The sequence below is a fragment of the Ciconia boyciana genome, chromosome 4, assembly GCF_034638445.1.
Source record: "Ciconia boyciana chromosome 4, ASM3463844v1, whole genome shotgun sequence".
Taxonomy (NCBI): domain Eukaryota; kingdom Metazoa; phylum Chordata; class Aves; order Ciconiiformes; family Ciconiidae; genus Ciconia; species Ciconia boyciana.
The window spans coordinates 9,961,676-9,985,384 of record NC_132937.1 but is presented as its reverse complement, the minus strand read 5'-3'; the positions used below and the strand labels follow the sequence as shown (position 1 = coordinate 9,985,384).

The 23,709-nt window shown below is 41.6% G+C and overlaps 1 protein-coding gene and 1 long non-coding RNA gene across 8 annotated transcripts in view; one reads left to right on the top strand and one right to left on the bottom strand.

Annotated features, from left to right (window-relative positions):
* Positions 1 to 15,118, bottom strand: part of LOC140650456 (probable global transcription activator SNF2L2) — a 180,946-nt gene extending 165,828 nt beyond the window's left edge. For 2 of the 7 annotated variants that reach the window (XM_072858701.1, XM_072858703.1), the window contains exons 1-2: positions 6,377 to 11,931; positions 5,991 to 6,144 (exon numbers count right to left, since the gene is read on the bottom strand). The gene's annotated coding sequence lies outside the window, so the exon portion shown is untranslated. Of the gene's footprint in view, positions 1 to 5,990; positions 6,145 to 6,376; positions 11,932 to 12,235; positions 12,750 to 14,684 lie in introns of those variants that run through there. The other 5 variants (XM_072858696.1, XM_072858697.1, XM_072858700.1 and 2 more) reach the window with 4 other exon arrangements.
* The window catches only part of LOC140650457 (uncharacterized), a 35,036-nt gene continuing 17,949 nt past the window's right edge, over positions 6,623 to 23,709 (top strand). Inside the window, exon 1 of the long non-coding RNA XR_012041999.1 lies at positions 6,623 to 6,716. This is a non-coding gene — a long non-coding RNA (uncharacterized lncRNA). The remainder of the gene's footprint in view (positions 6,717 to 23,709) is intronic.

Here is a 23,709-nt window from a genome sequence, read left to right as displayed (position 1 = left end):
GGAAGTGGCACCTGCAGTTCCTTGATAGCCCATCAATTAGTGTGACTGGTAAGGCTTGTTTCTTGTCATTGTCCCTGTGTTTGTTTTGTCAGGTCTGTGTCTCGGCATATTTTGTTTCTGGTTTCCCCCTTTTTCCCTTAGTTTCCCAATTGACAAGGTTCCCAATCAGATAACCTTGCTGGAATAAACACTCTCACATGCCCTCATAATTAGTGTGACTGACAAGGTTTGGTTCTCCTCACTACCTCCCTTATCATTGGGAGAATTCATAATTCTTCAGAATTGGGAGGAGCGGATGATACACCAGAGTTGTGCTGCCATTCAGAGGTACCTAGACAGGCTGGAGAAATGGGCAGACAGGAACCTCATGAAGTTCAACTAAGGGAAATGCCTAGTCCTGCCCCGAGGAGGAACACCACCACACACCAGTACAGGCTTGGGGCTGACTAGCTGGAAAACAGCTTTGCAGAGAAATACCTGGGGGTCCTGGTAGACACCAAGCTGAGTGTGAGTCCACAATGTGCCCTTGTGGCAAAGGCAGACAACAGCACCCTGGATTACATTAGGGAGAGCATCACCAGCAGGTCAAGGGAGGTGATCCTTCCCCTCTCCTCAGCACTGGTGAGGCCACACGTGGAGTACCGTGTCCAGTTCTGGGCTCCCCAGTACAGGAGAGACATGGACATACTGGAGAGTCCAGTGAAGGACCACAAAGATGAAGAAGGGACTGGAGCATCTCTCATACAAAGAGAGGCTAAACAATCCCGGTTCTCTCAGGCTCAAGAAGAGGAAGCTCAGGAGGAATATTATCAATGTGTCTAAATACCTGACAGGGGGGCTTAAAGGAAATGGAGCCAGCCTCTTCTCAGTGATATCCAAGTGAAAGGACAAGAAGCAATGGACACAAATTAAGATACAAGAAATTTCACTTAAATGTAAGGAAAAAAAAAATATTACTGTGAAGATGGTCAAACTCTGGACCAGGTTGCCCAGAAAGGTTGCTGAGTCTCCCTCCTTGAGGATATTAGAAACCCAACTGGACACAGCCCTGAGCAACCTGCAAAACTGACCCTTCTTTGGGGGGGGGGGGATATGACAACAACGATGACTAAACAATCACCAGAGGTCCCTTTCAACCTCAGCTTCTATGATTATTGATCAGGCAACAAACCACCACTACTGTGGAATTTACAACCAGCAGGACACCCCAAAAGTTCCAGAAGTGGCAGACTACTCTGGCACAAGACAGTTGCACTGACTAGCAACTCGTAGAGCAATAAGTATTTTCAATTCCTCTGTTTGTTTCTCCTCGCTATCTAATATAACTTTTGTCTTTTTCTAGCCTGAATCAAGCCAAAATGAGCCTCAGCCACAGGGTGTTTTTAATCAGATCCCCTGCCTTAACAAGATATTGGAAAACAAGTAAACTGCACCATTTAGATATGATGATAAGACAATGTAGACCCAAACTTCAGCTGCATGCTGACAGCATGTTACTGTGCAGATCACATTGCCTTATCTTTAAATCTACAGGAAAATAATTATAGTCCACCTCCTCCCTCCAACTGAAGTCACAATCCACAAGTGCTTTTGAAAAAACAATACATTATGAAATCACAATACACTGTTACTGGGAACAGGAAAGCTTGGGGCCACCTTTCTTTATCATAGTGTCATTTTGTATTTTTCATGAATGTTTCATTATAATTGCTTGATTTACTAACTGTAACCAAAACTAAGATTCTGGAAGCTTAAGAACCAATAATAGGAAGACAGCTCACTATAATTAGAACAAGTAACTTACAAGTCAGTGTTTTGCATTTTAGATCCCCATAAACCACCATTTGTTAGATAACATTTATCAGGACCTAACTATTGCCATTCCAGAGTCAAACAATGATACAATCAATGAACACAAAGTGTATATGAAACAATATAAAACCAGTAAAAATGAAAGAGATCTTCAACTGACATAAACTAGCATTATTCAATTTACATAACAGGAGCTGAACTCATAAAAGTTCACTCTTGGAAGGCAACTTGCAGTTTTGCATACAAACCATAGAATCAGAAATACATCACCACAGTTCTTTATCCAGATGCTTAGGACAGAGACAAACAAGCTCTGTACACTGCCCCAGCTTTTTCTCCAGCCCTCTGTCCGAGATCACCATCCTCACCCACAGTAGAGCGAGTAAAATCGGTTGTGTACCTACATCACAGACATTTCAGTGTGGAGGTCAAATAACATAAGATTCTTTTTGTAAAAGGAGACTGCTTACTTTTGGATAGTTCTAGTAGTCCCCACCTCCAACTCTTTCCCAGTCCTCTTGCAGAGGCTCATCCCTACTGTCTAGTTGTTTTGGTTTTTCATGAAGCAGTTTCTGCAGCACTATAAGTTACAGCCTAAGTTATATAGTTAAATAAAACAAAAATCAGCACCAAGAAAAGAGCAGCTAACAGCTAGGGGCTGGATCTACTACAGCCATCCCAAGGGAAGTCATCAAGAGTCAGTGCCCATAGAAGATAAGCATAAGCAATGTTATCAAATTTTTCACTTAAGAAGTTGAGGCATGTGTATATGATCCCTTTTAACAGCTTTGCTACAGAAGGCAATAACCTTCAGGAAAAGAGTAAAGTAGATAGCTGGAGTTAAGAGTATAAGGAACTACTTCTTCACCACATATCAATATTCACAACACTCTGCCAGTGCCTAAAAATCAAGTCTACACTTGGAGTAGCACTATTCAGTGCTACATACGCAGATTTTACTCTACTTCTAGGGGACAGAAGACTCACTCATTACTTTGTTGACTGGTTAGGGATCAAGGGGAAGCAGAGAGAGAGATGCTCATACAAAAAGTGATAGCTGTAGGGGGGGTTTTTTGTGACAAAATCTTTTTCAATCTTATTATCCTATATATTTGCAAACTATCAAAGCTGTGCAAATAAGGCATAAGCTTCTACTTGCCTCCATTTTCATGGCAAGTAATCTTTATATTGCAATTTTCCATTTATTACTCCCACTAGAAGATCAATCTGAAATGAAAAACTGAAATGAAGGAGCACAGAAGAGGCGGAGGTCAAGGACACTCTATATATGGAGATCAATTGCAGTAGGAAACAAAATATATAATGAGTATTGCAATGATTTGTAAAAGTGGTCTCACTGGCTGCTAAATTAAAGTTTCCTTTTAGAAAGAAGGGCCCTCATTTGTATAACAATACACTGACTCACACAAAAAAGGCTGTTGGCCTTCACATGCAGCTCTCAAAATACTAATGAAAGAAAATTTTGGTGTAACATTTATTGCCTCGATCTCAGGGGTTATGGTTAGATGTGAGTAACACCAAAGATCTAAATATACAGGAAAGGTAGCAAATGGAACGATGCTGTAAATGACGTGGGTTCCATATCATTTAAACAGAAAACAAACACAAGATTTAGTTTGCTACAGTTAAAAAAAAATGCATATATCTTCGACTCTTCAGCCAATTACTTGTATAAAATATTCATCAAAACCCTTCTTGGAAAGAATGGAGTTCATCTAATGTTTAGCAATGTTGGACATTAAAAAAAATTTTGAACATCAAAACCCAAAATAAAGGAAAAAAAAATCAACTCCAATATAACCTATTTAGTCATACTGAGGTTACAGCACAGTATTTATTCAATAATACTTACACTCACTTCTTAAATATTATTTTTGAATATCTGATTCTTTAGAATATCTTCTAAAATATCTGATTCCAATTATAGGTTAAAATATACTTTTTCCACTGTGTATATTTTGTTTCTCCTTAATCATGCCCAAACAAAATTTATGAAAAGACAAATTTATAAATGCCATTCTTCTCCTAGCAAATATAGAGGGCTTCCTTAAATGTGGTATGGGGAAGTACCACTTGTTTTATCTACATACAAACTTCATATGAATAATATTAAATTAATAATTAAAAAAGAATCCAAACTCAAGCACCCCTTCCCCTACGCACAAAGAGACTGGATCCTTAGAGATTGCAAGTTTCTCGCTCTGATTGTCTTCATTAAACAGTAACTAGTTGGGTTTTTTTATTTTAAAACCCCAATATGAATTTTCCAGAATTGCCAGGGAATGTACAGGCCTCAACTTCATAACTGTAACACACCCCAGCACCTCCATCCACAAACATACAAGTAACATGCAAGCACATTTAGCAGAACTATATTTCCTTCCTAGGAAGTTTTAGCCCCAATCAAGAGGATCTCAAAATCGATTTTGAAAGAGCCAGTCCTGCTTTCTTCTCTCACTCTACAAAACAATGGCTGCACTACTTTTCCTGGTGGGTTACCTTGATGAAGTGACACCCAAAAGTGAAATCTAAGCATGCACAACTTGGGTTAAGAACCAAATGCATAGACAGGAAACATGTTTCATGGCAAAGCTAGGCCTCTCTCTCCTCTTCTTCCGTCATCGTGTCACACCAATCAAACACGTCCATAAATGTGTAAATCTGTATTTGGCTGCTGTGTCTTCCTGATTCTCTGCTGCTGAACGCATACGCAGGGGGAAGAATGAAAAGAAGAAAAAAAAAAAAAAAAACACACCCCCACAAAAAAAACCACCCACACACACAAACAAAACAAAACAACACAACCAAAAACATCCCCAACAAACCACCCCCAGCTACCACAAAACACTGCCTTTCTCTCTCCAGAGATAGAGACAGGCTGTAACTGCTCTCCTTCTCCGGGTTTACTCAGCACACAGTAACTACTGGAACACTCCTGAAAGCCCCATTTGCTCCTTACCTCCTTTTAACCACCGAGAGGGGGAGGGGAAAAAAAAAGCCAACACAAAGCAAGCCGACAAACCCACAAACAACCCACCCTTTTTTTTGGTGTGTGTGTGTGTGTGTGTGTACAAAGAACAAGACCCCTCTCCCAACAGGATGATGAGAACTTGATTCATCTTCACAAAGAACTTGCACCTATATTAATATAAGCGTGTATGTACTCCCCCCTAAAAAAGGCAGATTTTCCATATATACAGGAAATATCATACCGGAAATAATGTGAAAATTGCATGGAAGACAATTACAAATTTGTAAGCGCATGTTGTTTTATACCACTCTTTGTTCCTCAGACTACTGCAGGGGGGGGACACACGACAGACACGGACGACACACAGGACGCTTGCTTTTTTCCCCAGAAAAAAAGGGAATGAGAGAAGCTATTTTAGGAAATTAATCACAACATTTTTTCAGCAGGAGTGACTTGACTGTGCAATTAAAACCAGAGATTGAAAGATACTAAAATGAAAGGCAAGAGCTGCAGCCTTGGTTAGTGAATCCCCCGCCCCCCAAACGTTCTCTCGCGTGTTCATATGTTTGGGGCAGTCAGACAGGGAGATTATCCAGCTCACGGCCTCCTTAGCATTACTAGTTAATGCTGCTGCTCTAGCAAGTAACACCACTCCTCACACACAGCTCTTTCTACTCCACTTCTCTTTCCTCAGCCCCATCTACTTAATTCTTTGCAATAGAAGACAACAATGCCGTTACAAGACACTCACAAAGTGCAGCATTTGTTCTCCCTTCCCCAAAACAGAAGGCAATGGATTTCAAAGTGCAACATTCAGCTGCATGCAATAAAACTAACCCTTCCGCTCAAAAGGCTGGAAAATTATAGTCTCCCTCCCAACACACTGTTTAGAGCCACTAAAATACAGATCAATTAATGCATGGGAGGAAAAAAAAAATAAATAAAAAAAACCCACACAAGACCAACTCCCAGCCCCATCATAGCTGCTGAACTGCCCCTGAAGAGGCTGTTGCTTCTGGGATCTATTTCTGTTTAGACTGCTTTGCCCGGAGCCTTTTAAACACTCGCTTCAGACGCAATACCAAGGAATTACAAGAGCAGCCGGTTATTCTTAAATTAATTTTTCAGACACTTTCTTTAAAAATTACATATACACACAGACAGATAGATTGATAGATATACATACACACCATTCCCTGCTTCCTCCTCCTTCTCTCTGTTGGTGCAGCTGACTTGCAAATCAGGAAGAAGGTTGGTGGACTTTTTTATTCTTATTAGAGGAGATTTACATTATGATTATTCCAGAAATGCTAGAACAAAACTTTTTTTCTCTTCACCCACTGAAAAATATAAATATTTTTTGAGAAATAAGAATTGTAGACAGCAGAACGGAATAAAAGGAAGGCACATCATAATCCTTTAAGCCAGCAGGCATATTTTTTAAGGAGTGAAAGCAGGCATGATGCATGCTTACATAGTTAATAATAATAAATTATTTTTTAAAAAAACTATAATGGAAAAGGTTGAGAGCATACATGGGAAGGGGGGGATGAAATCGTAAATTACAGTTACCTTGCTTTGGAAGAATGTTGCGTTGAACGGCTTCTTTCTCTGTGAGTCACTCAGAGTACAAAACCACAGACGGATAAGATTATGACTTCATTGACGACAACTACTTCCTCCTCCTGCCTCGTCCCACCGCTTAGTCCAACCCGACACCATCGCTCAAGAAAAGGGTTCTCCCATTGGTTCACCTCAAGGAGAGCACCCGCCTCCTGTTCAGAAAGGGTGATCCGATTAAGACTCATTAACTGTTGTTTAGCCTGGAACGGAGAGAGCGGGGCTGTATCAGGAAGAGCATTGCCAGCAGGTTGAAGGAGGCGATCGTTCCCCTCTACTCAGCACTGATGAGGCCAGTATCCCCAAATCCTTCTCTGCAGGGCTGCTCTCGATCCCTTCATCACCCAGCCTGTATTGATACCAGGGTTTGCCCTGACCCAGGTGCAGGACCTTGCACTTGGCCTTGTTGAACCTCATGAAGTTCACATGGGCCCACTTCTCAAGCTTGTCCAGGTCCCTCTGAATGGCATCCCTGTTGCCTCGCTGTAAAATAACTCCCGAAACACACAAAGTATGTTTAGAGATGAGACATTGTTTTATTCTGTGCAAGGTGGAATATTTCCACAAATCGAGCACACCTATTGTAATTCTCTTCAATATTTATACATGAAAGTTAACACACCACGCCTATCTAATACATAATCATTAGACTGACTAAGCATCCTCTTCTTCCATTGGTCCGTATTTTCTCCGCTTCGATTTAAAGCTACAGTGTGATTTTAATTCACTGCGCATGCTCACAAGGAGAGGGACAGGGACAGGGTCTAGTCTAGTCTAGTCTAGTCTAGTCTAGTCTAGTCCTTTCGTTCCTCAGTTGGGTCGGTGGTCGCGATCTCCCCCTGCCGCCTTTACCTTTCCCCTAGTTACTGTGATTCCTGTTGTTTTCATGGTTGTTGTGGCGTCCCTTTATCTTTACGACTTTCCCTGTAAGACGATGTTCCTGTTATTGGTCTTTGAAGGGTTACAGCTTCGCATTCTTTGAGGAGAAACATATGCTTGTTAGTAAAATATGCAGTGCCCGTACCCTCTTATCTAACTTAGGCATTATCTATTACCTTGAAGATTCTACAATTCTCATATTCTCGTATGCTAGTTTCTACTCCTAACTGTGATCCCTTCTTAGCTACTAATAACTCCTATACTATTTCTATTTTATTCTAAAATATATACACATATATACATGATTCAAGGTGACAATTCCCCTCTTTGGAAGTTTCAAATATTTCATTTGAGACTTCCAACATCTCTGGTTAGCATCATGTTTCCGACAAAGACAGTCTTCAGTATTGCCTGTTTCATACAGTTAATTATTATGATGATTATTATTATTGCAATCACTGTAAGAATCAAACCCTGGGCTAAATTGGCTAACTGTCCTGTAAGAGACCATCCACTCACACTTTGCAGAATTTTGTTTATCCAATTGTTCTCGGCACTCTCCTGTAATTCTTGGGTTCCCATTGCTACTCGTCTAATTTGGTCAATCTGTTTATTTAGGTCTTCAGTCACATTAGGAATGCGAACACAACAATGTTCCTTATCCAGGTTTAAATATCCACATAGTCCCTTTTCTTTGGCCGATAACAGATCTAAGGCTAGACAATTTTGTAAGGTCATTTCACTGTTTGCTTGCACCTGTTTATTTATTACAAGTAACCCCTGCTCAGTTGCATCCTCCAAACTACTAATCTGCCACGTTAGATTTGCAAACAGTACTCGGTTCTCATAAGCCATTATTCCGGGGGCTAACATTGACTCCATGGCCCCCCCGACATTCGTAGCTGTTGATGGGCCATGCCATGGATCCTTTTTTAATTCTCTTTTGAGTTTTCCCCATAACTGAGGTGTAATGGGATTCTTTTTCCATAATGGACACAATGTTAACACTCCTAAGGTAATTTGGTGATTTGGGATATCAAAATGAAGTCTGTTTGTCCAAGTTCCATCGCTTAAGACCCACACAGTATATCCTGGAGATGAAATAGTTTCTGTGTGGCATTGGACTTGTCTGTGTGCCATATGTTGTGCTACATGTTGTTCTACAATTAAATTTCGACACTGACATCCAATTCGCAATGCCTTTTCTACCCCGGTTATGTTTTTCAAGATTCCCATATGAGAGCAGTTGAATACCTGAGTACAGTTCCATTTAGGGATGTACTCTCCTTCTTTGGGATTCATAATAATCTCTTTATATTGATTTTTAGTGCTTCCAATTTGTCCTATCCAAACCACCATGAACTAAGGTTCATATACCTCCATTTGTCTGCCATTGGCTTTTTCCAGTTTGTCTTATACATATATTTTCCTTGTTGTTGGTTAACCAAATTGGAAACTGTGTTTCTTACATGGTTACTATTGACTGACCAACACAAAGATTCTCCATTTGGTAACAATGCAAGAGTCCCATTACACTTCCTATTTGTTACTGTCCAGGTTATAATTTCTCTCATTGGAATTTTGGTTTGTTGATCAATTATTTGACTCCAGTTTACCAAGGGAAGGTCTCTTAAAGTCGGGATTCCCCATTCTATTGGATTTTTACTAGAATGTGGAATTGGGAGGCAAGTGGTAATGCCCATAGCATTTTGTAATTTACCAAATCCCTGAATCAATTTCAAGATCAAATTTTCTTCTAATCCCTCAATTCTTGCTAACATCACTAGGATAATTAGAATTTTGGCCTCCATATCTCCATCAAAATCATAAACGAGATTACGATGACTACAAATAAGAATATGCCTTGTGTACAATCTAAATCAACATAAGCAATACCCTGATCCCAAGTACAATTCATGAATTGTCCCTTTTAAATTTCAGTCGTAAAGGGCTTTCATTCTGTTTCTCCACAGTCCACTTCTCTGGTGGAAGTCCTTTCTTAATCCAAGTGTGATGATTCCACGGCTCTACTCCATCCAGCTTGACTGCAGTATATGTAGTCAGGAGGACTTGAAAGGGTCCTTTCCAACGTTCTTTCAGAGGTTCGTCGTTCCAAGTTCTTAGATAGAGAACTCAATTTCCCGGCTGAAATTCATTAACTGCAGTATCCAGGCCCAAAGGAGTTCTCGAATGTAGATACCTGTTAAGAGAAGACAAAACCTTCCCTAGAGAAATCACATATTCCTTAAGATATTGTTTCCCTATTAATTCTATGGATCCTGGCTCATGATTAATATTTTGATAAGGTCTCCCGTAGAGTATTTCAAAAGGGCTGACCTTTTGTCTAGACCTTGGTGTAATCCTTGCTCTTAACAATGCTAACGGGAGAGCATCTGGCCGCTTTAATTGCGCTTCCTGACAAATTTTATTCAATTGCCTTTTAATTGTTTGATTCATTCTCTCTACTTTCCCACTAGACTGTGGTCTCCACGGTGTGTGTAAATCCCACTTTATTTCTAATGTTCTTGCCACTGACTGAAGTGCTTTGGCCACAAAATGGGGTCCTCGGTCTGAAACGAGGAATTATTTCTTTCAGTAATATTTTAACTACTTCTCTGGCCTGATTGGTGCGACAGGGAAAGGCTTCTGGCCATCCAGAGAAAGTGTCCACTAATACTAACAAATACCGATACCCATTTTGCCTGGGAAGCTCTGAGAAATCTATTTGCCAGTAGTCGCCGGGAGTATTTCCTTTCTTAGTTTTCCCGGGTGGAGGTCTGGGTTGAGTTCGAGGATTGTTTCGCTGGCAGATTTCACACTTCTCGATAATACTCTTGGCTATATTTCCCATCCCTACACTTAAAGTGTGGAGTTTAACATTGTCCATGAGAGCTTCTACCCCCCAATGTGTTCTTCTATGATCTTTTTCCATAAATTCTCTCATAACGTTTGGAGGTACTACTACTCGATTATCTTCTGTGGTCCGCCATCCATCTTTGTTCTTCTTTGCATTGAGCAATTTAGCTAATTGATCATCTTCCTCGTTATAAGTCGGCGGTCTCTTTAAGTCTTCATACTTCTCAGGCCATATTCCCAAAACTTGTTGTTCTTCTGCTGCTCTTTTAGCTGCTAAATCCGCCCGTCGATGCCCAATCACTTCAGGGGTATTTCCAAATTGATGAGCCTTACAATGCATGATTACTACTTGTTCAGGCAGTTTAATAACCTGCAATAATTTTCTTATTAGTTCTCCATACTTAACTGGTGTTCCTTGTGACGAAAGGAGACCCCTTTCTTTCCAAATTGCTCCATGTGCATGAACTACTCCAAAAACATATTTAGAATCTGTCCATATGTTCACAGTCTTTCCTTCTGCGAGCTCTAAAGCTCTTATTAATGCTACCAGCTCTGCCTTCTGGGCAGACGTGTTGGCAGGGAGGGCTTTTGCTTCCCATTCATCCAATTCTTCTCCTCCAATAATAACTGCATATCTGGCTCTTCGGACTCCATTGATCACTTGGCTGCTCCCATCTATAAACAAATTTAATTCTGCTGAATCCAGAGGTATATCTTCCAGATCAGTCCTACTCACATATACCTGTTCAATTGTTTTTAGACAGTCATGTTCCAATTCAGTTTCCCCAGGCAACGGTAACAGGGTGGCTGGATTCAAGGTGGTTGTTACTTTCAGTTCCACATCATCTTGTTCTAATAACACAGCCTGATATTTCATCATTCAACTAGGGGATAACCAATGTCCCCCCTTTTGCTCTAGAACTGTTGTCACAGCATGTGGCACCTGTACCGTCATTCTTTGTCCCAGAGTTAATTTCCTAGCTTCCTGAATGAGCAGCACAGTCGCAGCGACGGCTCTTAGACAAGAGGGCCATCCTTTGCTTACTTGATCTAGTTGCTTAGAAAAATATCCGACTGGTCTTTTCCAAGATCCAGTCTTTTGGACCAGAACCCCTAGCGCAGCATGCTGTCTTTCATTCACAAAAAGCTCGAAAGGTTTTTCCAAATTAGGAAGCCCTAGTGCGGGTGCCGACATCAAGGCTTCTTTCAATTTAGAAAAAGCTGTTTGGCATTCTGGAGTCCATTCTAGAAGTTCCTCTGTACCTTTCACAGCCTCATAAAGGGGTTTTGCAATCAGTCCAAAATTGATAATCCACAGGCGACACCACCCGGCCATTCCCAGGAATGCTCTTAGCTCTCGTTTAGACACAGGCTCTGGTATTTGACAAATTGCCTCTTTTCTCTCTGGACCAAGGCTTCGCTGACCTTTGGTGATGGTGAATCCCAAATAAGTCACTGTCTGTTGTGCAATTTGTGCCTTTTTCTTCGACACTTTATACCCCGCTGCTCCTAAAAAGTTCAAGAGATCAATGGTATACTGTACAGAGTCCTCTAATGTTCTTGTTCCCAAAAGGATATCATCCACATACTGTAGCAGAGTTATTTCTGGATTTTCTTTTTGCCAATCCTCCAATTCCTTCGCTAGTTGATTTCCAAAGATTGTTGGACTATTCTTAAATCCTTGCGGAAGAACGGTCCAGCACAGTAGAGCCTTTCGGCCAGTTTTTGGATTTTCCCACTCAAAGGCAAATATCTTTTGACTTTCAAATTCAAAGGGATGCAAAAGAAAGCATCCTTCAAATCTAATATTGTGAACCACTGATCTGTTTCTTTAATTGCAGTCAATAAAGTATACGGATTTCCTACCACTGGGTGGACATCCTGCACAATTTGATTTACTGCTCTCGAATCTTGAACCAGCCTATATTCATTTGAATGAGGTTTCTTTACTGGTAAAATTGGAGTGTTATACTCCGATTGGCATTCTCGTAGCAGTCCGTGAACCATAAACTTTTCTATTATGGGTTCTAAACCCTTTCTCTCTTCTAGTTTAATAGGATGTTGTTTTTGTCTTACCGGTCGTGCTCCAGGTTTCAATGTGATGTTTACCGGTTCAGCAGCGCGTGATCGTCCTGGGATCCCAGAGGCCCATACCAGTGGGGGCACTGCATTCAATATCTCTTCCGGGATTGTCTCAGGGTCCGGAGTCTCTTGTGCTTCTTCCTGCACCATTAACACTTGCGCTTCCAGGGCTTTTTCTTCCGGTATCTGTACCTGTATATTGCCTTTTTCAAAAACAATTTGTCCATTTAGTTTGCTGAGTAAATCTCTTCCCAACAAAGGCATCGGGCAATCAGGAACGTATAAAAATTTGTGAGTAATAACTCGATTTCCAATTCCACACTTAATCGGTTGGAAGAAAGGCCTTACCTCCCTTTTCCCTGTGGCTCCAATAATAGCTATATTTTGTTTACTCAATTTACCCTTACAAGTATTTAACACTGAACATGTCGCTCCTGTATCTATTAGAAAATCTACCTTTTCATTCCCCAACTTCAAGGTAACCAGGGGTTCTGTTGGGGAAACTTCCGATTCATCCCCAGTCCCCATCAATCTGAATCCTGACCCAGAGTAAGCAGCTCTTCCACCTTGGGATCTTCTTGTTTTCTTGGAAAATTCCTCCGGAATCGATTCTGAGGGCAATCCCTCTTCCAATGCCCCTTTTGTTTACACAAAGCACACTGATCCTTATTCAAGGGTTTACCCTCCCCAGGTCTAAAGAAGGAGGTCATCATAGTCCCTCGATTTAACCTATACCCATCATTTTGCCTTCTACTATTTCGGTTGCCTTCCGCTATTGCTGCAGCCAGCAGTTGAGCCTTGCGACTCTCTTTCTTAACTTGCTCCTTTTCCTGTCGCTTCTTTTCTTCCTCCTCCCTGTTATTATACACCTTCCACACCACCTCTAATAACTTGTTCATAGATCTTGCCTCTTCTCCTTCTATCTTTTGCAATTTTCTCCTAATATCAGGATTCGACTGCCCCACAAACAAAGTCACAAACGTTAGTGCATCGGTCTCTCTCTCCGGATCCAAATCAGTCCATTTCTTAGCCACTTCGCATAATCGTTCAAAGAAGGCTGATGGAGTTTCATCTTTCCCCTGTACCACCTGATATAATTTAGACAAATTTTTTGGTTTCGGAATCGCATTCCTTACACCGAACAATATCAACCTCTGATATTCAGTTAACAATACTCTTTGTGCCTGATTGTTAGGATCCCAATTCGGATTGGTGGAGGGAAAATGATCCTCCAGTCTTCCTGCCTGTGCATCCTGGGCATGAACCCTCTCTGCTTCTTCCCTAGCCTTAACCACAACAGTCCTCCGTCCCTCATATGACAACAATGTCTTTAACACCACCTGCATATCTCTCCAATCTGGGTCATGATTTTCCATAATAGTTTCTAACACCTTTGCCACCTTTTCCGGATCTTCCCTATATGTTCCAGCCATCTCTTTCCAAGCCCTTAAGTCCGCTACCGAGAAGGGAGTTTTAACCCACACCGGCTCTCCTGCTGGACCTACTGCCTGCCTTAAGGGTGCTTGCAGCACTGCCCCCCCTCTCCTAGTTCTTCCTGCTATCGGACTGAAATTCTCCCCTTCACTTTCAGCATCACTGTTAGCATCACCTTCTCCGGCTTCCCCATTTCCACCCTGGTCATTACCTCCCCGTATATTTCTCTGTCCCGGAGCCACTAATAATTCAACATCGTCTTCCTCTTCCTCCTTATAATTTTTACACCTTTTACCAATACTGCATGCAGAACAACATCGTTTAGGCATTTTGTTCCAAACTTGTTCTAAAGCCAAAACATTTGCATCCTTTGCAATCAATCCACATTCTTTCCTGCTTTTCCAATCATTCCAAGCGTGAAAAACGAATACACATATGGTACCTCATCCCATTTTTCTTCCCTTCTACAAAACAGCATTAACTGTAACATAGTATTATATTTCAAAGTTCCATTCTTTGGCCACTTTTCTCCATCATCTAACACATACAACGGTCACCATTGATTACAATATTCCATTAACTTTTTCGTGATAATTGGTCGCCTCCAAACTTAGTCCAATGTTTTAAAATACAACCCAATGGGGAAGCTTTAAGTATTTCCCCTTCTGTGGAAGATGTCACGTTTCCCATTTGTAATATTGTTCAATAATATTCTTTAAAATCACCAACAATAACGCCAATGATTACCAATACAAATAAACCAATACAAGTAAACAGAACCAAACCAAAACTCTACCTGCTCCGGTCGTCACCGTAGTAGCGCAGGAGAGACCAATATACCAATGCAGTGGCTGCAATTAACCAAAACCAATTATACCAACTCCGGTTCGTATCACTCTTGTAAATACGCTGGGACCAATTATACCAACTCTGGTTCGGACCAGTAACCAACAAAATTTCAAAATAACAATGTCTCTATCCCAGTATCAATCAGCCACTCACCACCCACCAGGGAATCGCGAGAGGAGTCCCCGGACAAAGTCCTCCGGTGCACGCTGGAGTCCGGCTCGCGATCCTCTGGCGGTAGCAAGTGTCGATCGAAGTCCGGTCTCAAATTTCAAAGTCCCATCTGGGTCACCAAAACTGTTGCCTCACTGTAAAATAACTCCCGAAACACACAGAGTATGTTTAGAGAGGAGACATTGCTTTATTCTGCGCAGGGTGCAAGGTGGAATATTTCCACAAATCGAGCACACCTATTGTAATTCTCTTCAATATTTATACATGAAAGTTAACACACCACGCCTATCTAATACATAATCATTAGACTGACTAAGCATCCTCTTCTTCCATTGGTCCGTATTTTCTCCGCTTCGATTTAAAGCTACAGTGTGATTTTAATTCACTGCGCATGCTCACAAGGAGGGGGGGGTAGTCCTTTCGTTCCTCAATTGGGTCAGTGGTCGCAATCTCCCCTGCCGCCTTTACCTTTCCCCTAGTTACTGTGATTCCTGTTGTTTTCATGGTTGTTGTGGCGTCCCTTTATCTTTACGACTTTCCCTGTAAGACGATGTTCCTGTTATTGGTCCTTGAAGGGTTACAGCTTCGCATTCTTTGAGGAGAAACATATGCTTGTTAGTAAAATATGCAGTGCCCGTACCCTCTTATCTGGCCTGGGCATTATCTATTACCTTGAAGATTCTACAATTCTCATATTCTCGTATGCTAGTTTCTACTCCTAACTGTGATCCCTTCTTAGCTACTAACAACTCCTATACTATTTCCATTTCATCCAAAAAAATATATATACACACACGTTTTAAGGTAACAGTGGGGCTATGTTTAAAACCTTGGGGTAGACAATTAAAGGTGTATTGTATTCCACCCCAAGTCAAAGTGAACTTGGATTTGTATTGCTCTTGTATTGGGATCGAAAAGAACATTTTTTCTATTTAACAGTCCCATCCATGGAAAGGCACGTACATTTACTGTATTATCTACTATGCTGGGAACAGAAGCTGTTAAAGGGCCAGTTGTTTTATTTAAAACCCTGTAGTCTGGTCTCTTAACAGTCCATACTGGGCTGTTATATGGTGGGGTTTTTTTATTTTTATTTTTTTCTCTAATACCCCATTGCTCTAATTGTTTGACTACTTGGGTCAGAGATTTTATGGTAGGAGCAGGTATCTTATACTGAGGAATGTTAACTGGTTTGCTATTAGGCAAGGGGGGGGTTATTTGTAGCAGATTTATAGGCTTAATCACATGGAGATTAGTTTTTCCTTGTAACTGGAGGACTACCAATTTCTCATTTACCCCAGCTATCTATCCAAGATTGTCTTTTCTGGCTATCCATTCCCAGAATATTCATTTTGACCAATAACAACAAGGGCCATACGGTACAACCATTGGACAATATTACTTAAGCCCATACAACTGGATAAGGGTTAATCGCACCATTAAAACACTCTTGGGAATTTTTATTGTACCCCTGAGGCAAATTAAACACAAGTTTGTGCTTAAATATAAAGAGATTTAATGAGCAATGCATCGGGCACAGTGCTACTGCCATAAGTGGTTCTGCACGGAGTCTGCAAAGATGCATCACCAACCAATTCCTTATATACTGTGGTGGGTTGACCTTGGCTAGCTGCCGGGTGCCCACCAAGCTGCTCTATCACTCCCCTTCTCAGCAGGACAGGGAGAAAATACGAAAAAAGCTTGTGGGTTGAGATAAGGATAGGGAGATCACTTATCGATTACCACGATGGGCAAAAGACTTGACTTGGGAAAATTAATTTAATTTATTGCCAATTAATAACAGAGTAGGATAGTGAGAAATAAGAACAAGTCTAAAAACACCTTCCCCCCACCTCTCCAGATTCCTAGGCTCAGCTTCCATTTCATTTGAGTTTCCTGACGCACTTTAGAAATCTGTCTTTTTAGAGTTTGATTCATTCTTTCTACTTTGCCACTGGACTGTGGCCTCCAAGGAGTATGCAAATCCCATTTAATGTCTAGAAATCTAGAAACTCCCTGCACTATTTCTGCAATAAAGTGGGGTCCGTTATCGGAGGATATACCTTCTGGAACACCGAATCTAGGGATAATTTCTTTCAATAAAATTTTGATCACTTCCCTAGCCTTGTTAGTGTGACAAGGGAATGCTTCGGGCCAACCAGAAAAGGTGTCTACCATTACCAATAAATATTTATATAGTTTACACCTTGGCAATTCCGTAAAATCTATTTGCCAGTATTTCCCGGGAGTTATTCCTTGTTTTACGACTCCTCCCATGATTTCCTTTGCAATTTTTGGGTTATTGGCGCAACAGATAGCGCACTTTTTGACTATTATATCCACTAGGCTTTGCATTCTTGTCTCAATGACGTGTCTTTTGGCAATTAGCACTAATGCATCTGCTCCCGAGTGTGTTTCTTGGTGCAGTTTCTTGAGTAGAATTTCCATCATCTTTTCAGAAATTAATAATTGCTTCAGTGGTGTCACCCACCAACCCTGATCAGTTTTGGAACAATCTAATTGCCCTGCCAATTGATTTTCCTTCTCAGTATATTGTGGGGGCAATAATTCCAAATGGGATACTGGAATTAGAGCTCCTTCAAATTTTTATTTCTGTAATGCTGCTTCTTTTGCTAGCTGGTCTGCTTTTCGAGTTCCCTTCGTGATTTCACTGTTTCCCTTCTGATGCACTTTACAATGCATTATAGCAACCTCCTTCAGTTGAAGGACTGCCTGTAAGAGCTTCATTATTTCTGTTCCATATTTGATCGGGGTCCCATGTGAACTTAATAGTCCTCTTTCTTTCCAAATTGCCCCATGTGCATGCACTACTCCAAATGCATACTTAGAATCTGTGTAAATATTGACTTTTTTCCCTGACTAAGCTCTAAAGCTCATGTTAGTGCAACCAATTCTGCCTTTTGAGCAGATGTATTACTAGGCAAAGATTTAGCTTCTAAGGCCTGAGTATGTGTTACCACTGCATATCCAGCTTTCCGTCTTCCTTCCAACATAAAGCTACTTCCATCAGTAAATACCTCCAGTTCTGCATTTGATAGGGGTTTGTCTCGCAGGTCAGGCCTACTAGAATACACTTGTTCGATGGTGGTTAAACGGTCATGATGCAATTCACCAAATTCAGAAATCGGGAGCAGGGTTGCAGGATTTAGAGCAGAGGTCAGGGAGATTACAACATCATCTTGTTCCAGCAGCACCACTTGATATTTAGCTAACCTGCTTGGGGAGATCCAATGATGCCCTTTATCTTCAAGGAGAGAAGACACAGCATGAGGCACAAATACAGTAATCAGTTGGCCTAACGTCAATTTCCGAGATTCTTCAATCAAAGTTGCAGTAGCCGCTACTGCCCTCAAACAAGTGGGCCGACCTTTACTGACTTCATCTAATTGCTTTGAAAAGTATCCCACCGGTCTTTTCCAGCTCCCCAATTTTTGTGTCAAAAACCCTAATGCCACTTGCTGTCATTCATGTACATATAATTGGAAGGGTTACCTCAAATTTGGGAGTCCCAAAGCAGAAGCCTCCATGGGTTTCCTTTTAATTTCATCAAAACTCTTCCTACATTCAGGTGTCCATTCCAGAACCCCCTCAGGTCCTTTCACAGCAGCATACGGTGGTTTGGCAGTTAGTCCAAAATTGGGAATCCATAAGCGACACCATCCGGCCATTCCCAGAAATCCTCTTAATTGCTTCTTTGGTGTAGGTACAGCAATTCTACAAATTGCCTCTTTTCTCTCAGTACTTAATTCTCTCTGTCCTTTGGTGATTTCAAACCCCATATATTGGACCTTTTTTTTCCCCAAGCTGAGCCTTTTTCTTAGGAACCCGATACGCTGCCAAGCCCAGAAAGTTAAGCAAACTGATGGTGGCTTCCAGACATGCCTCATAACTGTCAGAACCAATTAGCACATCATCAACATATTGCAACAATGTTACAGCATCATGACCATTTTGCCACAGTTCCAATTCTTTGGCTAGTATGTTACCAAACAAGGTAGGGCTGTTCTTGAATCCTTGGGGAAGGACAGTCCAGCAGAGTTGTGTCTTTCATCCTGTACTTGGATTCTCCCATTCAAAGGCGAAGATGGTCTGGCTCTGCTCATCCACAGGTATACAGAAGAAGGCGTCCTTTAAATCTAATACTGTGAAATAAGTATTACTGTTAGGGATTGTAGTAAGGAGGGTATATGGGTTTGGAACTACAGGGTGGACATCTACTGTCCTTGCATTAATTTCTCATAAGTCCTGTACCAGTCTATATTCAGAAGAATGGGGTTTCTTTACAGGTAGGATGGGAGTATTCAATTCCAATTGACACTCCCGTAACAATCCATGTTCTAAAAAGGAACTTATTATAGGTTCTAATCCTTTTCGGGCCTCCAGCTTAATGGGGTATTGTTTCTTTCTTACCGGTTGAGCTCCTGGATTCAGTTTAATCTTTACCGGGGTCGCATTCTTCGCTCGTCCGGGTATCTTCGATTCCCACACCAGAGGTATGACCGCATTCTGTACTTCCTTTGGAATATTCATTTCTTCATTAGGATCTTTCTCGGTTAACAAACATATCTGGGCTTTCCAGGCAGTCTCTGGAGGAATATGCAACTGAACAGAGTCTTCAGAAAAAGTTAGTTGTGCATTCAGTTTACAAAGTAAATCCTGTCCAAGCAATGGTAAGGGGCATTCTGGCATATAAAGGAATTCATGAGTTAATCTAGTATTTCCAATTGAACATTCCATAGGTTGCAAAAACAGCCTTAAAATCTTTTTCCCTGTTGCACCAACAACACTTATTTTAGTTCTACTTAAGGGTCCCCTACAGCTAGTTACTACAGAATGTGTGGCTCCACTATCAATTTAAAAATCTATTATTTCATTCCCCAGCTTGACTGGAACCAGAGGATCGGCTGGGGAAACTTTAATAGATTCCTCCGGTCCCCTTCAGTCCAACCCAGTCTCTATCATGATCCCAACGGCTTCTTCTGCCCCTCTTTCCTGATTATTCGGAAGGCATGGACAATCTTTTTTCCAATGGCCCTCTTGCTTACAATATGCACGCTGATTCGATTACCACGATGGGCAAAAGACTTGACTTGGGGAAAATTAATTTAATTTATTGCCAATTAATAACAGAGTAGTGTCACCGAAATCGGGAATCAAACTCCTTAACACCAATGTAGTATTAAGAAGCAGGCATTCTTTATTACGGCGCCGGATGCACGGGGGATCGTTCCACCTAGCGTGCATACCGCAGGTTACATCAGCCGAAACTTATATTGTCCAGTTACATACATATGCATCAAATTTCCCGGAATGATCATGCATATTCATTCTATTTCCGGAACTAATTATCATATTTGCGTGGTCATTACGCATGCGTCCTTGAGCTCCGAGGGGCTTCCGTGGGGGTCTCTGGTGGTCCTTGGTGGTCGTACAGGTGTGTCCTTTAGTTGACCCCTTCTTCTGGGCATGCGCAATCCCACCTTGCTTATGTAACTTGCTCCCCTTCTTCATGGTGCATGGTTCCTAACAATGATTTGGCACCCTTAACACAAACCAATTATTCTAACCACCCTCGACTCTTTGTCAAGATGGGCTGGGGCTGTACTGGGAGCATAGCAGCATGTCCGTACTACTCCTCGTCCTATTGTCTTTGGGCATAGTAGCATATCCATAGCCATAGGTGTACAAACACAATATTAAAGCATTGTCTAACCTGCTCCTATCTCTATGTTGCTTAGTTACAAAAGAACAAACTAATCATTTTGGTTACATCTGGTTACATTTCCCCCTTTGGAAGTTTTGAAATAATCATCTTTTCAATACTTCCACTCCTAATCTTTCATAACTCAACATAAGCAGGTGGCTTCTCTCCCGGCATTGGTGTACGATGCTTCATCGCTGATTTCTGTGTCAACATTTTCTTTAAACATTGATAAACCAAACAAATCACCAAAACAACTGTAATCAAAATGATTAGTGTCTGTAACAACTCAGTTATCCATCTTTTAAGAGGAAATCCAAAATGTCCCAAAATTTGGCCTAACCCATTTGCTTGCATTTCACTCCTTAAACCTTGAGTCTGCTGTGCCACCCTCTTCATATCATCTATTTGTTCATTCAAAGCAGCTGTAACATTTGGGATGTGCACACAGCAATCTTGATTTCTGTAAATCCACAATCATCGCTTCAATTCCCCCATGTGTTTCTCTCTTTTTCCCTCTACTATTTTATCATTATTTGTGGGGTAACTATGACTTGTCAGGTGGATGTTACCCACCTCATTTTCTACTACTCTCAACTGTTCTGCCAATAATCTATCCAATTTACCATAATTTGGTTTCGGGGTTGGAAGTTTTACCTGTTTTACTGGTACCAGGGCAAGGATGCTTTGCTCCACTGCCTCTCTAGCAGTTTTACCAGCCAATCGGTTGCCCACATTTACCACCGTTTGTCCAAATTGATGTGCTTTACAATGCATTACCACTACTTCCTTGGGCTGCTGGATGTCCTGGAGGAGTTGAAGAATTTCTTCCTGAGCTGACAACAGTCCTCTTTCCTTCCAGATAGCTCCACGTGTGTGAATCTGCTTTCTGTGCTGATGTATTCACAGGGAGAGCTTCAGCTTTCATCACTTGGGGTGGTGGTAACCACTGCATAGCCCGCCATTCATTTTCCATCTCGGACAAAGCTGCTTCCATCCATAAACAGCTCCAAATCAGGATTAGGCAACGGTTTGTCCTTCAGGTCCTGTCTGCTAGAATATACCTGTTCAATAGCTTGCAAACAATCCTGGTGTAAAGACTCACCCATTTCCAAGCTCAAAAACATTGCTGGGTTCGCTGCTGTTGTAGTTTTAAGTTCCACATCATCCTGCTCCAAGAGAGTGACCTGGTATTTAAGCATGCGGCTTGGGGACTGCCATTGCCCCCTTTTGCTCCGAGACAGAAGTTACCATATGTGGGACATAAACTGTAATTTTCTGCCCCATGGTTAATTTCCTTGCTTCTTGGATTAAGAGTACAGTTGCTGCCACAGCTCGCAAACATCCAGGCCATCCCTTGCTGACATTATCCCATTGCTTAGAAAAATACCCAAGGGCCCGTTTCCAAGTTCCTAATTTTTGCGTCAACACACCCAAAGCAAGATGTTATCGCTCATGTACAAACAATTCAAAAGGCTTTGCTAAATCTGAGAGTCCTAACGCAGGTGCGGACATCAAAGCCGCCTTCAGATTTTTAAAAGCTGTCCAACACTCAGGTGTCCACAACAGGTGATTCTCCTGGGATCCTTTCAAAGCTGCATAACTGAGGATCCACAACCAACACCACCCGACCATACCCAAAAATGTCTGCAATTCCCATATCGTTCTGGGTTCTGGAACTTGACAAATTGCTTCCTTTCTGCCTGCTCCCAATCTTCTTTGTCCTTGCGAAATTTCAAAGCCTAAATATATCACAGTCTCTTTCCCAATCTGGGCCTTGCTTTTTGATACTCGGTATCCTGCTTGTCCCAAAAAATTCAACAAGCTGATGGTCACTTGTAAACAGTCTTCCCGTGTCTCTGCTGCTATCAAGATGTCATCTACATACTGCAATATTATTCCTTCTGAATTTTCTTTTTTCCATACTTCCAATTCCTTTGCCAATTGATTACCAAATATTGCAGGACTATTTTTGAACCCTTGAGGTAGCACCATCCAGGTGAGTTGTGTCTTGCATCCAGTGGTGGGGCTTTCCCATTCAAAGGCAAATATGCCTGGCTATCTTTGTCTAGAGGCATGCAGAAGAAAGCATCCTTGAGATCTAGTACAGTAAACCACTTACTTATGTTTTTCTTTTAAGGATGTCAGCAAAGTATATTAATTAATTCGTTATTAATTCTTCCAAGACCGAAGGACCTTCCAAGACCGAAGACCAAGACCGAAGGAAGAAATGCCTGCAGAAGTGGAGGATGCAGTAACACCCTGGAATTCCACGTGCCCATACCAAGGGTGTTACAGAAGGAATAATATTGCAGTATGTAGATGACATCTTGATAGCAGCAGAGACACGGGAAGACTGTTTACAAGTGACCATCAGCTTGTTGAATTTTTTGGGACAAGCAGGATACCGAGTATCAAAAAGCAAGGCCCAGATTGGGAAAGAGACTGTGATATATTTAGGCTTTGAAATTTCGCAAGGACAAAGAAGATTGGGAGCAGGCAGAAAGGAAGCAATTTGTCAAGTTCCAGAACCCAGAACGATATGGGAATTGCAGACATTTTTGGGTATGGTCGGGTGGTGTTGGTTGTGGATCCTCAGTTATGCAGCTTTGAAAGGATCCCAGGAGAATCACCTGTTGTGGACACCTGAGTGTTGGACAGCTTTTAAAAATCTGAAGGCGGCTTTGATGTCCGCACCTGCGTTAGGACTCTCAGATTTAGCAAAGCCTTTTGAATTGTTTGTACATGAGCGATAACATCTTGCTTTGGGTGTGTTGACGCAAAAATTAGGAACTTGGAAACGGGCCCTTGGGTATTTTTCTAAGCAATGGGATAATGTCAGCAAGGGATGGCCTGGATGTTTGCGAGCTGTGGCAGCAACTGTACTCTTAATCCAAGAAGCAAGGAAATTAACCATGGGGCAGAAAATTACAGTTTATGTCCCACATATGGTAACTTCTGTCTCGGAGCAAAAAGGGGGGCAATGGCAGTCCCCAAGCCGCATGCTTAAATACCAGGTCACTCTCTTGGAGCAGGATGATGTGGAACTTAAAACTACAACAGCAGCGAACCCAGCAATGTTTTTGAGCTTGGAAATGGGTGAGTCTTTACACCAGGATTGTTTGCAAGCTATTGAACAGGTATATTCTAGCAGACAGGACCTGAAGGACAAACCGTTGCCTAATCCTGATTTGGAGCTGTTTATGGATGGAAGCAGCTTTGTCCGAGATGGAAAATGAATGGCGGGCTATGCAGTGGTTACCACCACCCCAAGTGATGAAAGCTGAAGCTC